Genomic DNA, 15335 nt, shown 5'->3' on the forward strand with positions numbered 1-15335 from the left:
TTACTTGTGTTTTGCTTTCCTATTTTCGTTGTTTTTGTTTGTTTGCATGTATGTGTGTTCCTTTTTTGTTTTGTTTCGCGTTCTTGTTTGTTTTTTAGAGAGAGAAAGAAACATCATGGAGTTGAGTGGGGGATATGGGGAAGAACTGAGAGAAGTTGGGAGAGCAGGAAAGATGATGAGACTATATTGTATGATTTTTTTTAAAAATAAAAATAATAAATTTTAAATATAGAAAAATATGCACTATCTTCTCCCCCTTTTCTTTCAACTCATATTCTGGTTTTTAATAAAGTCACATTCATAATTGCAAAGATAGTATTATTAATATTGCTCATGCAACTTGAAAATAACAAATAATATAATTGTGCTGATCTGTTACAATAGTTATTGGTAGTCCACTGTTTCTCAAGGCCCCAATGGAAGAAATAAGCATTGCTTTCTCACTTTCTTTGATGGTATGCATTTTACCATGATAACTAAGTGTTACCACAATCCTAACACACCCCTTCGTGTCGTGTCACTGAGATCAAAAGAATCATTTCCAGCTTTAAGTTAAACTGCATTTGAATTACCTGTGCTGGGTACCCTCAGAAAGTTCCCATTTCTGCAGAATAATTGTCAGGAAAGAATTTTAGTAATAGTTTGGCTAGACACCCCCAGATCCAAACTTTTCAAGACTAAGTGGCAACATTCAAACCGAAAGCTTATCTTTTAAAAGACTGGATTGTTTCTCTTGGGCCAAGATTGCATGATTTGGGGGAGAGAGCAGGGAGGGGAGGAAGGAAGAGGGACTGCCCCTCTATGAACTGATAACACGGCGGCTAATATCACAGTTATCAAATGCCTTTGCACTTAACTTGTTTAGAACTAAATGTGGAAAAAATGCCACGAGTGAGTCACCACATTGTGTTCACTTGGCCTTGGCCGGTCACCTTGTTCTAGTGAACAAAACATCTGTTTGGGAAGAGCCAAACATGTCCACGTCTCTTCAGATGTTCATACCTATGTCAGGTGAGTCATGAGGAAGGAAATATTCTATAATTTGAGTTGTTGGCAAAGAAAAATGAAATGTGTTCAAATGAAGTCGTGAGTATTCTTGTGATTGTGGAGCCTTGGTTCTAGCAGGGAAAGAAACCGTTCTTTAAAATTCCAATTTATGTGATTGTGTTACCTCACTCAGGATGATGCCTTCCAGGTAACACAATCACAAAAGAACTCAAATGATATGTACTCACTGATAAGTGGATATTAGCCCAGAAACTTAGTATACCCGAGATATAAGAGACAATTTGTAAAACATATGAACCTGAAGAAGAAGACCAAAGTGTGGACACTTTGCCCCTTCTTAGAATTGGAAACAATCACCCATGGAAGGAGTTACAGAGACAAAGTTTGGAGCTGAGACAAAAGGATGGTCCATCTAGAGACTGCCATATCCAGGGATCCATCCCATAATTAGCCTCCAAACGATGACACCATTGCATACACTAGCAAGCATTTGCTGAAAGGACCCTGCTATAGCTGTCTCTTGTGAGACTATGCCGGGGCCTAGCAAACACAGAAGTGGATGCTCACAGTCAGCTATTGAATGGATCACAGGGCCCCCAATGGAGGACCTAGAGAAAGTATCCAAGGAGCTAAAGAGATCTGCAACCCTGTAGGTGCAACAACATTATGAACTAACCAGTACCCCTGAGCTCTTGACTCTAGCTGCATATGTATCAAAAGATGGCCTAGTAGGTCATCACTGGAAAGAGAGGCCCATTGGACAGGCAAACTTTATATGCCCCAGTACAGGGGAACGCCAGGGCCAAAAAGTGGGAATGGGTGGGTAGGAGAGAAGGGGGAAGGGTATGGGGGACTTTTGGGATAGCATTGGAAATGTAATTGAGGAAAATATGTAATAAAAAAATCCAGTTTATGGAAGAGCTCCTATGCTAACATCTATGGCCCTCCACTCCTGCCCACCTTTGGGTTGTTTTTGCTATCTTTCTAGTTTTGGAAAGATGTTCTCTATGTAGCCCATGCTGGTCCCAAAGTTACAGTTCTGCCCCAGCCTCCAAAGGCTGTGATTCCAGGCCTGTCTAACCACACCTGGCTCAAAGCTTTAACAGAGAAATCAGATACCATGACAGAAAAGGTTATTCACTGGGACTGACCAATGTCCTATATATATTTATATAGTAAACAAATTCACATAATTTTTATAAGCTACACTTCTTATTCTATTGTCCTGTATCCATCTTACTCTGTTGTATTCTAATGTGTAAACACATAGTCAATACAGGAACAAAAGGCTAATAAGTCCCAGGAGTGCAGCAGGTATACTCACTTAAAAGTCTTCATTACAAACTATCTTAGCCCTAAGTCAGCAGACACTTTTTATAGCACAGATGAATACAAGGGCTCGGGGCTCAGACCACAGGGTACTTCATAAAACACAACCACTTACTTCAGGAATGGAAATTCTCTCTGTTTAAGGAAGGCATTTTGTTTCTCTTCTACCTTGTTTTAGCTTGTGCAGCTATTTCTTCAACAGTCACTTCTGCAGTACCTGTTTTAGATGACATATTGTTCAATTTGAACAAGAGGTTGGGTGCAGAAGGTTATAGTTGAAGCATTCACAAGCATTTCCTGTTTGTAGTATCCCCTTTTTCCTCTTAGTCATGTGTTTTTTTTTTCCATTTTCCAAAGCTGCCTATGTTTAAATGCCATTCAATCACACACACACACACACACACACACACACACACACACACACACCTTAGTAATTGAATTCCATGAATGGACCAGCTCCTTGGTTGGTGGTTTAGTCCCTGGGAACTCTGGGGGATCTGGTTGGTTGATATTATTGTTCTTCCTATGTGGTTGCAAAACCCTTCAGCTCTTTCAGTCTTTTCTCTAACTCCTCCCTTAAGGACCCCATTGGGGACCCTGCACTCAGTCCAATGGTTGGCCGTGAGCATTTGCCTCTGTATTCATCAGGCTCTGGCAGAGCCTCTCAGGAGACAGCTATATCAGGCTCCTGTCAGCAAGTACTTCTTGGCACCCACAATAGTGTCTGGGTTTGGTGACTGTATATGGATGCCCAGGTTAGGCAGTCTTTGGATGGCCTTTCCTTCAGTCTTTGCTCTACACTTTGTCTCTCTATTTTCTTCCATGAGTATTTTGTTCCACTTTCTAAGAAGGACTGATGCACCCACAATGCATGACAGTTTTACTGGGACAGTTGTACAGAGACAGGTTGCAGAGAGAACAAGCTAGACACAGGTGAAGACAGAAAGATCCAGAGAATAAGGAGTCAGAAGATTAAAACATATTGCCCAAATTAGTATGAATTCAGGTAGAGCAATTCAGTCAGAAACTGAGAGAAGCCAGATTGAATCAGTCAGTTTGGAATATTGGATAGTACAGAGGATAGAAGCTTCCAGGCCTAGGACTAGGGATGGTTAGAACAGAGAAGAAAATGCTCTGGGCTCCGCCCAGCTGTCTTGCGTGCAGCTCTCATCTTATGATTTCATCTGAGGAAATAAAAGTGACATTTACATATTCCCTCTTTGTACCTGAAATTAGTCTTTTATAAGGATTGTAGTTATTTTTTTTCATTATGAATACTGCCATTTTGCTCGGTTGAAAGTGCATTTTGGATGCACTTTTAAATGACATTCCCATGAAGATAATCTGCCCAGTTTTTTTTCTTTTATTGACATGTTATTTTGTGTAATATCCAAAAATCACTGACAAATTCAACTTCACAAAGAATTTTCTGTTTTTCTCTAAGTTTTAAAGGTGTGAATCTTACATTTAGGATTTTTGTTTTGGGTTTGTTTTTGTGTGGTGTTAGGTAAAATTTTAGCTCCATTCTTTTGCAATGGATATACAGTTTTCCCAGCATCATTTATTAAAAGTTAAATTTTGCTCATTGAATAGTATTCTTCAGTGAACAATCACTTTATCATATGTGTAACGATTTTGGTAGTGAATGCATTAAATCTGTATAATCTTTGGATAGTATTGCCATTTTAACAATATTAAGCTTTCTATTACATGAACAGCAGCTGTGCTTTCATTGTCTATGCATTCTCTCCATCTCCCAGCTTTACAGTTTCTACGAGGCATCCATCTCCTTGGTTAAGTTAATTCTTAAACATTCTAGTGTTTTATGACATTTTAAATGAAGTTGTCTTTATAATTTCTCTTTTAGCTTGATCCCTATGAGCACATAAAAATGCATTATATTTTGTGTTGATGTTACAACCTGAAGCTTTGATGAATTCATTAGGGCTAACAAATGTGTTTGTGTGTGTGTGTGTGTGTGTGTGTGTGTGTGTGTGTGTATTAGAGTTATTTATATACATGATAATATCATGTATAAACAACTTTTGCCTATTGAATTTCAATGTTTTTTATTTCCCTTTATTGACCAAAGATCCAGATATAATTTTTAGGACTATGTTAAGCTGGAAAAGTAGAAGCAACATCCTGTCTTCTTCCTGTTCAGAACAAATACTTTTGAAATTGTAGATTCAGCTTGTGCCAGATCACTTGCCTAGAGTTTGTGAGACTCTAGGTTTAATTCCTAACACTGAAGAAAGAAATCACTGGAACTCTTAGCCAGAATATGGTGGTACATGCCCTCTGATAGTTGTACATCATTCTTTGTGATCTTGAGAAAAGAGGTTCTAGTCTGCCCTACAAACTAGCAATAGTTATATTGAATACTATAGGAGATTGGTCTATGTATTCTCAATAGATTTTAGCAACAAAATCTGACAGAAAACTAAAAGTAAATCGATGCCGGAACTAACAAAGACAGGAAATGTTGAAGAATAGAGATAAATAAAATAAAAACAGGTGAACAGTAGAGAAAAGGCAGTAAAATAGAAAGTGTATTCTTTGAGAAGAGTATCAAAACTGACAAATATTTAGTTCGATGAATAAGAGAAAAAGGAATGACCACAAATCATATACATCATAACTGAGCCATTTACATTAACACTGATGTTTACAGAAACAAGAATTAAATAGGTAGTAGGTACAGTTATGCTATCAGATTATATAATCTAGAAAAATCCTAGAAATATAAAATCTACGCAGATTAATTTATGAAGCAGAGAATCTGAGCAGCCCAAAGTGTGACAAGTGTTTCAGTGTCAAAATATCCATTGGCAAAGAAAAACGTCAGACCTGATGCTTGCACTGAACAGTTCTCTTCTTTTTTTTCTCCCAGCAAAGATTGAGTTTTATTTATGTGTATTTCTCTGTGTGTGCCACGTGTGTGCAGATGTCCACAGAAACCAGAAGCGGTCATTAGATCTCCTGGATACAGAGTTACTGCAGTGACACAGACAATGTGGATCTCAGGAACCAAACTTCTGTCCTCCAGAGCAGCAACAAGTGCTCTTAACCACTGATCCATCTCTCCGTCTCTTCATAGGCTAATTCTATCAAACATTTAAAGAAGATTAATAAACAGCTGTTCTTAAAATTCCCCAACAAGTTATAGAGAAAATGGCACCATTTAATTGAATGTATTAGGACAGCAATATCCTGAAAGGAAGGTAAAGCAGAGGCGAGAGGGAAGCTCTTCTGCACACCGATCGAGTTGCACAACAAAATCTGAGCTAGTGGAAGCCAGCAGCATATTACAGTCTTCATGAGGACAAAGCACTCTTTGGTTCTCAAATTTATGGATACTAAAAACAAGACAAACCAATCCATATTTTATACCACACTGATGAGAATAAGGAAAACATGGACAATAATTATTTTGATCCCTACAGATAAAGCATTTGATGAGATACAACACCCTTTCATTGTAAAACCACTCAACAAACTGATCACTAGCTCAACATAATAAAAACAATAGTTTAAAACCTCTTACTGAGTGTGATGGTTTTAATATGCTTGGCTCCAGGAGTGGCACTATAAGGAGGTATGACCTTCTTGGAGTAGGTTTGTAACTGTGGGCATGGGCTTTTAAGACCCTTGCCCTAGCTGCCTGGAAGCCAGTCTTCTCCTGTTTGCCTTTTGAACAAGATTTAGAACCCTCTGCTCCTCTTGTACCATGCCTGCCTGGATACTGCCATGTTCCTGCCTTGGTGATAATGGATTGAACTTCTGAACCTGTAAGCCAGCCCCAACTAAATAATGTCCTTATAAGAGCTGTCTTGGTCATGGTGTCTGTTCATAGCAGTAAAACCCTAACTGAGACACTGAGTTAAAAACTTAGTGACAGTTACACTCAACAAGAAGACAGAAAGCTAAAAGCTCGTTTTGCTTTGTTAGCAGCACAGAGTGGACTACACTGTCTGTTGTTTGGTAGTGAGCTGTATAAAGCTAGAACTAGTTTACAGTTCTGAGAAGTTCTGTTGTTCATCTTCTTTCTGGCACTTCTCTCCACTAGTGAGGCTAAGGTACTTACATCCCTACTTCATCTTATCACTTTCTGTTCATATATTTTGATGATTTATCAGTATATTGGTATAAATATGTATGTAAATATTCATTATCATATAACCATTAAATACATACCACATGTTATTAATATGTAATGACCTTCTTTGCCCCTTGATTTCTTTCATTTACGATATCTGCATAGAACATCTTTTTCCATCCTATTATTGTCAGTCTATTTGTGACTCTGGATTAAAAACACCAGAGTCAATAGTCCATTATTCATCCCATTAATCTCTTTCCCATGATCAGAGAGTTTAATCTGTTTATGTTCAAATTAATTAATATTAAGAAAGAGCTCATGCTTGTTTTGAATTTTATTTTCTTTCAGTTAGATTGTATTGTATTTTTAGTAGTGTACAGAATAATGGCTTTATCAGGATGTCTCATACATAGGTAGCATTGTGCTCATTCTACCTCTTACCTTTCCTGCTTGCCTTGCTTGTCTTTGGTCACTATGCCATGCTTCACTGACCTCCTTAGTACTTAGTTGATTTGATCTAAGGAAACAGTTAACTATCTTTCTCATTGCTCTTATATAAATTCAATATCTATTTCTTTGTGGTTACTGCAGGATTCTACACACTATCCTGAAACTGTAACACCAAGTAATTCCAAGTTAAATTCAATGGCATATTAAACCTGTCTTCTTTTCTCGTTTCTAGCCTATCCCTGTCTCACGCTTTTAAACAAGAGATGAGTTCCAAGAACTGTGACAGTAAGCAGTTTTGTCTTTGTTTGAACATCATACTTACATAATGTTAGTCATAGTTACAGGAAGAAGGAAAACAAAATGTCTGCAGATATCTTGGTGGAACCAATGTCAATTCCCCAAACACTAGGGTTTTACAAAGAACTTCATACAGTCCATAAGCCCTGAAAGTAAGATACAAAGGTTCTGGTTCTTGAAGCTGTAGGCTAACTACTACCTTTGTTTTTACTTCCTGGTTCTTCCCTTCCCCTCCTTCAAACTCTTTTGGTGGGTTTGTGGCCATTCTATGGCCTTCTCCTCACTACAGAAGTTTTAAAGAAGCAAGAATAATTGTATAAAATGACATGGCTGGTGGTAGAAATAGAAGTAAGGTGTTCACTGGCAATTGAGAGAGCAGTTCCGAGAATGTACATCTGGAGCGTGCTCAATTCCATGGTCTCTTTTATGACTTCTCTACCAGGCTTAATGTTGGAAGCTTTGAGAGAAGAAAACTTGTGTATGTTTAATATTGTCCAAGCAGAGAAACTCTTTGAATACCTAGACCATATCTATCTTAACAAATTCTGATGATAATCCTCCTAGAAGAAAAAATAGCTATGCTCCAGTTTTTAAAGTCATAATTTAATCTCCCTTTGACAGCAGTCGTCCATGATTTCATCTGTTTCTTCTTGCATATGCTGTCACACAGAACACAATTCTTCATTGACTTTCTATTTTTATGCTTTTCTATTGCCACCACATTGTCAGTTCTCAAATCTGTTTGTAATTCCCAAAATGCCTTCTAATCTCTCCTGTACTTGAGAAAAAGATAATTGAGCTGTCTAAGAATAAATGTAGGATACCTTAGATACATTCAGAGCAGTGAAATTTAGATTAATAGTCCAAGCATAGTCTCAGTATTCCTCTACATGATTTCTGCTACACAAGAGCGTCCCTCAACATGTATGGTCAGGGTTACAGTAACTCTGTCTAATTTCTTCTCAGTAAGAGAGAAAGAAGTGTCAGTTCTCCTCAGGTTGTTGGATCTTCACACCTACCATAGTAGAGTTTTACACTGAGGCTAAATGTCGCTGTTGTCATTCAGTTCATCTGTGAAAGTTTAAGACTTGAAATTCAATTAGCTTCATCACAAGCAGTCTGTCCTGTGCACACAGTTAGAAACATACAGAAACATGAAGCCTTTCTTCAGTGTTGTAACATACTGAGTAGCAATAACTTCACAATCCATGTCAGTTTCATGGGATGCAATTTTCCATAGGCTGGCTATTAGCAAACATGGTTTCTTTTATTTCGATCTCAAGTATTGGTATTGAATCACCATAGTACATCATATTCTCTCTCTCTCTCTCTCTCTCTCTCTCTCTCTCTCTCTCTCTCTCTCTCTCTCTCTGTCTCCCTCTCTCCCTCCCTCCCTCTCCCTTTTCCTCTCTCTCCTTCCTTCTCTTTCTCTCTCTCTCTTTTGTGTGTGTGTGTGTGTGTGTGTGTGTGTGTGCGCGCGTGTGCGTGGGGTGTTGGTGGTGCTACAAAAAAGATATGGAAGCTGCCTCAGAGTTCAGAAAATTTCCAGAACCCTCAATGAGCAGAGGCAGAGGGATAGTAGAGGAACACAGAAATATCTAATGGGTGTTAGGTAATGACCCCTGGCAGGGAGAAGATGGAGGCACCGCTGCAGAGCCAAGCTTCAGGGTCACAAGTTTGAACTGAGCCTCTGGTCACATTTTTTTGAGCTGTTTAAACTCCACCATATGGATTCCAGTGAATCAAACGTGGTTGGGATAGATAGCGTTTGCAGCAGTGAAGACTTCCTTACAAAGATCTGTCTGAGCTTTTCACTCTTCCTCAATTACTTAAGCACAACTCCTGTCCATTGTATCTTCTCACACCCTCTCTAGGCTATAACCTCTACTCTATCAAATCACCATGGCTGGATAGCAGACTCACATTAGCCACAGTTAATTATAGTAGCTTTCTACTTTCATTCCCTCTCTCCCTCCCCCTCCTTTTCTTTGCATATACTGGGGATAGAAACCAGAGCTTCTTTGCACAACACAGTCCCAAGTTATACAAGAGGTTTCCTCTCAAACATTCACATGGTGATGCTACTTCCAAGCTTGGGGGAAAAAGATTAAAACCACTTAAAAGAAAATGTTGTTTTAAAGTTTTATGTAGTCCTTTATGATACATTTTTCACTCATCTACTTTGTTCCTACGTTCTAAGCCCTATGTGATAGCATTAATACTACCTACCTGTGCTCACCTTGGTAGCACATATACTAAAATTGGAGCGATATCATTCCTAACCCTGATGCTGTGATATTTTTAAGAAAATATTTCTAGTTTGTAATTGTACTCTTCTGTGGCTTTGGAAGTCCACAGACATTGAAGTTAAGCAGTTTAATATGCTAAGCATTTGTATACCACTCCTTTTGTGGTGTATATAACTTGGGAATCAGTCACATGTGTGCAAAGGCCATAAAAATCAGTCTTGTTGAACAAAGTAGAATATAGCTTCTTTCTTAACTGATGGGCCCATAAATAAGAACAGTTTGTTGTTGTTGCTGCTGCTGCTGTTGTTGCTTAATCATTTGTTTTACCAAAAGTCCCACCACGTTCTGCAGCACAATAATGGCATACTCCGGAATACATCCCAGTCCATGCCACCCTGTCAGCCCCATTTTGGCATGTAAGGGTGATATTTCTCCTCCTTCTCCTCAGGCCAACATGAAGTCTTTCTAGAGATGGGAATAAGAATTCTTGTTATTCCCAAAGGAAGCTCAAGCTCTAACATCATAACTATGCATCGGGCTGTACATCTGTAATCTCACCCAAGGCAGGCTGAGATGGGGATAGCTAGTTCAAGATCATCATCGGCTACACAAGGAGATTCTGATACAGAAGTAGAAGGAAGAGGAGAATGGAGAGAAAGAGTTGGAATGGGAAGAAAGGAGGAAGAAATTAAGAGTGAGGAAGCGGCGGAAGAGGTAGAGATGAGGATGTGGAGGGGAAAGGATATCAGAATGCATGTTATCTTGGGTGTGGATGTGGAAGGGTGAGAAGAAAATATCCATATACTGGATGATGGGAGAACAAAGAGCTAGTACAGAAACTAGTCTGTGCTTTGAGGGAAGGGCACTGTGCCTGGTCATGCTGGATCAGATGTCTCCCACAATATTCTTCCTTGTGATCCTCTCCCAAAGGTCAAGTGCTATTAATACTTCCCTCTAGGCACTGCAGGAAGAATGTGCAAATAGCTGCTTCTCAGAGAAGCACAGTAGATCAGGAGCTCCAAAAGTCCAGGATTTGTTCTACATAGAAATCAGTGTCTAAAGTGCTCCCAGGTTACAGTGGCTGCCTTCAAAGGATGCTAGTAAGTACTTCAAGGAAGTTTAATACACAGGCGAGAGAGGCAGTTATCTTTTGGAAACCAGCAGGTAAGACAGTGTAAATAAAACTTCAACTATCCCTTTGGTTTCATTTATTATACTGATGTACTCAAGACAAGAAGCCCCCAAATAATGCACTTGTGAGTATATATTTTTGTCTAAGGCCTAATGCAAGCCTTGGTCACTAGAGGATAAAGGATACATTAAAGAAACATCTTTACATTGTGGCAAGGAACCAGCTTTCTTCCACACAAAGATTAGCCTGACTCAGTTCAGCTTTACCAAATGCTGACTTTAGGGCATCCATGGGAAACAAAAGTAATTATCATACAAATGGCACTTTGAATTGTCACCAATTGAGACATGATGTTCATTCTTAAATACTCTTAGACAAGTACAATAATCATAGAGAGTCCAAGAACAAGACAGTATCTTAAAGATGTATTGGTTGATTATATGATTTTTAAAAAAAAGGTCTTAAATTCACTACTGTATTTGATTGTAACATCAATTACAGGAATTGGAAAACACAAATGGTATGAGATTAAATTTTTTAGTACCTTTCTCTAAAGTTACCAACATCGATGGTATTGATCTACTAAAGACAATATAAGTGTATTCTACAGTTGTCTAGTTACAAAGGCCAAGCAAGAATTTGAAACTATTTTCCAGCTTCTAGGTTCCTGACATGTTTTCAGATACAAAAAAAACCCCACTTCTTCACCAGTATCAGAAATGTTCTCAGTGGCCCTGGCCCCAGTCAGAATGAGAAGACTACCCAGGAAGGCCATCAGATCTGGGAGTCTTGTATCTGGGACTGAGGCACACCAGGGGATACAGAATGTTTAGTGGTGCTAAAAAAGAAAGATTAGAAAGGGAACTGTTTTGTAAAATCTGGGATCTTCTTGTGTTCAGGACACTGTGTGTGTGTGTGTGTGTGTGTGTGTGTGTGTGTGTGTGTGTGTGTGTGTGTGTGTTTGTGCGCACGTGCAGTGTTGTCCTAAGCACAGTGATGGATGAAAGTCAAGTGAAATCCACTTCTTGCCCTTCAGGAAGTTTCCATAGAAAAGCAACACAACTCTACAGTTAGTGGGTATCTTTTGGGTAGGATGGTAGTAATGCTTACCTGTTCCTATTCACTTTTTCCAAAATTCTCTGTCCACAGACTGTTGTAGGCAGGTAATTAGGTAGCTGCTTGTATTTTATTATTTCTGGCCCACCAACCACATTGATAGTATGGGGGAAAAGCTGCTTGCACAACACATAGTGAGATGGGAAAAACCCTGAAGTTTGGGATTAAAATTTTAAGTCTAAGTCAGTTACTTAGGGATAGATGGTTGCTTTGAGAATAAGTTTTCATATTTGCCAAATATCTTTGTATTTGAAAGGGTTAAATTTAGCTGTATCATTAAACATATGACTAGTCTTATAAGCATCATAGGTGTTGGAATAATTACTATACCTGTTTTATATTTTTCTTAGATTTATTTATAAAGATATGCTCAGCCCTGATGATGTGTGCTATATATATGTCATATATATAGTGTGTGTGTATATGTATGTGTGTATACATATATATGTATATATGTATATATACATGTGTGTGTATACACACACACACACACACACACACACACACACACACACACACATATATATATCATAATTAAAAATCACCGCTCAGCTCCTCAGTCCCTTCTCCAACTCCTCTATCAGTGATCCTGAGCTCAGTCCAGTGGTCGGCTGTGAGAGCATCTGCCTCTGTATTTGTCAGGCACTGGCAGAGCCCCTCAGGAAACAGCTATATCAGGCTCCTGTCTTCAAGCATTTCCCGGCATCCACAATAGCGTCTGGATTTGGTAACTGTATATAGGATGGATCCCCAGGTGGGACAGTCTCTAGATGGCCTTTCCTTCAGTTTCTGCTCCACACTTTGTCTTCATATTTCCTCCAGTTGAGTATTTTGTTCCCCCTTCTAAGAAGCCTTTAAGCATCCACAGAGCAAATATGTCAACCGGCCAGACCCCCTGGAGCTCCCTAGGACCGGACCACTATCCAAAGAGTACACATGGAGGGACCCATGGCTCTGGCCGCATACGTGCCAGAGGATGGTCTTGTTGGATGTCTGTGGGAGGAGTGCTCCTTGGCCCTGGGGGTGTTCAATTCCCCAGTGTAGGGGAGTGCCAGGGCTGGAAGACTGGAGTGGGTGGGTGGGTGGGTGGGGGAGCACCCTCATAGAGGCAGGGGGAGGGGGGATGGGATAGTGCATTTTCAAAGGGGAGATCTGGAAAGGGGAAAACATTTGAAATATAAATAATGAAAATATCCAATAAAAACAAACAAACAAACAAACAAAAACACATAATTAAAGATCACTTTAAGGAGTCTGGATGGATGGTTCACTCAGTGAGGTGTTTCCCATACAAGCATGAGGTCCTGAATTCAGATTCCCGGCACCCAGGAAAAGAGCCAAACATAATGGGATGCCCGTAGAATCACAACGCTGGGGTGCAAACACGAGGATCCCCAGAGTATCTGGCTAGACAGTATGACAGAACAGCTAAGCTCCGTGCTCAGTGAGCGATCTCATTCCAAAAAAGAAAAAAGAAAAAACACCCTAATCGCAACCTCTGCCCTTTGCACACTTATGCGCCCATACAAACAAACACGTACACATACATACGAAAATTCACTACACCTTGCATTAATTAATAACTGAATTCTCCAGTGACGGCAATGAAATGAGAGCAACATTCTGACTTCAAACTCTTTTGTTCAGTAGAGGAGACATGGTCTACTATGTAGCCCTGGCTGGTTGCTCTATAGACCAAGGCAGCCTAGAATTCACAGACAGCCGATTGACTTTCTCCCAAAATCCTTTTTAATGAGTCACACTCTCATTGGTGAGGTTCTCCCGGACTTACAGGATGAAGTTCCAGACAAGACTGCCAACCAGCAAATCGGTGTCAGAGTCTCAGCTCAGACCCCTGCGGGGACAGTGGCTCCTAGTCAAGTGCCCTTCATGGTGACAGTAATTAGTGCCCTGCATCTAGAGATGACAGAATCAACCTTTATGTTAGAGATGGCTCAATGTGACCCAGTTCAGTCACCACATGATTTGCGTTTTGAAAGTTAGTCGATGTACTAATGAGAAAAGTAAGGTGAGTAGTCCTTAAAGTGAAAAAGGCATGCCGATTTTCTGAAAATATGTCTATTAGTCTTCTCTTGCTAAAATCCCAATTACTTCATCAAAATGACTTCTACCAGTCTCCCACCGGTGGCTTAGGAGGCCAGTAGCAGCTTGTGCCGAAGCCACCCGCTCCATACGTCAGGCAGTGTTTGTATATACTCAGCGTATCCAAGCAGGGCCTTTTTAACTTTCCGTGCTGCGGACAGATCTGTACTTTCCTGAACAGCAGCCAGGAAAAATCTTGAAGATTTGGCAGGAACACGGTGGGAAGCCTGGTGCTGCACCAAGCTGCACTAGAGCCCGGGCTTTCTACAGAGGCGGATGAGCAAAATTCCTCCCTTTGTTTCGCTCTCCATAGGAGGACAAATGGAGGCCCCAGATTGCTATCAGGTTCTATTGTGTAAACTCGGGGTTTCCTTTTTTGGCACTGTGGCCCTTATTCTTTTTCAGCTGGAAAACCAATTAGCATTCTTTTTTATATTTAGGTGTTGGTGCCTGGGCCTTAGAACAGCTTTTGGCCATCTGCCCACATGGCCGTGGTCTCTAGGGCAAGGCCTGACAAATTAAGATAAAACCGTTACTTCATGTTTTCCTCCAATGAGAAAACAAAAACTGTTTCCTGCTCTTATTAATTAGATGGCGTCGATGTCCACATATAACAAATAAAGAGGTAGGCATAATCAGGGTGTCAACCCTGAGCCCTTATCTCGCCCCAGGCGGAGTTCCCCTACAAGAATGTGAGAAGGAAGACCTGTCCAGTTAGGACTAAGCTTTTCTTCTCTTGAAAAAAAGAAAGAAAGAGAGAGAGAGAGAGAGAGAGAGAGAGAGAGAGAGAGAGAGAGAGAGAGAGAGAGAGAGAACCTCCAGCCATCCTTACAGTCAACAGAGGCCTCTGTCAAATGGCTTGCCTTTGTTAACTACGGGGTCACCGTTTGTCCTCTGTGGCATTTTTGCCTCACAGGTTTGAGTGGCGTGACTTACCTGGAGGAAGGAACTGTTAGGAGATTCCAGCCCTGACGAGTGGATTAGTCAGAACAGGCAAGAGGGCCCTGCCCATCTGGAACAAAAATAAACAGAACCAAATACTTCTGTATCTTGAAAGGCAAACAAAATGAAGTTCACGTTCCAGGAACATAGTTTACGATTGGAGAAAGCCCTCTCTGGGCCGGTGTGGCTGTCAGAATAGCCAAGCATGTGCAGGAGAGGAAGAAACGAGCTCGGAATTGCCCAGCTCCGAGAAGTGTTCCTCCTGGTAAGCAGCCTTTGCCATGGCAACAACCTAATGCCACAGATCAGAGGAATGCAGTCCTCCAGCGAGCCGACCTCGGCCTGGCAAAGTCTCCCAGATGATGCAAAATATTTAGAAGGGAAATGGGAAAACAAACAGAAAGGGAACACAGCCATGTGGCTACAGAGCGAAGACAAAAATAAGACACACACACACACACACACACACACACACACACACACACACACACACACCAACAGTGCAGGACAGCTACAACAGCGGGCTTGTGTCCCTGGTACTGAATGTCCACCTCTTTGCTAGAAACAGCCCGCGGGATTACTGCTCCCCCTTCAAGTCTGTCTTTGT

At 40.4% G+C, this 15335-nt stretch overlaps 1 long non-coding RNA gene across 1 annotated transcript in view; it reads right to left on the minus strand.

Annotated features, from left to right (window-relative positions):
- Nucleotides 1–15185, minus strand: part of Gm4876 (predicted gene 4876) — a 95573-nt gene extending 80388 nt beyond the window's left edge. Inside the window, exon 1 of the long non-coding RNA NR_153844.1 lies at nt 14723–15185. This is a non-coding gene — a long non-coding RNA (predicted gene 4876). The remainder of the gene's footprint in view (nt 1–14722) is intronic.
- Nucleotides 15186–15335: the final 150 nt, after the last annotated feature.

Source organism: Mus musculus, chromosome 6, assembly GCF_000001635.26.
Source record: "Mus musculus strain C57BL/6J chromosome 6, GRCm38.p6 C57BL/6J".
NCBI lineage: Eukaryota > Metazoa > Chordata > Mammalia > Rodentia > Muridae > Mus > Mus musculus.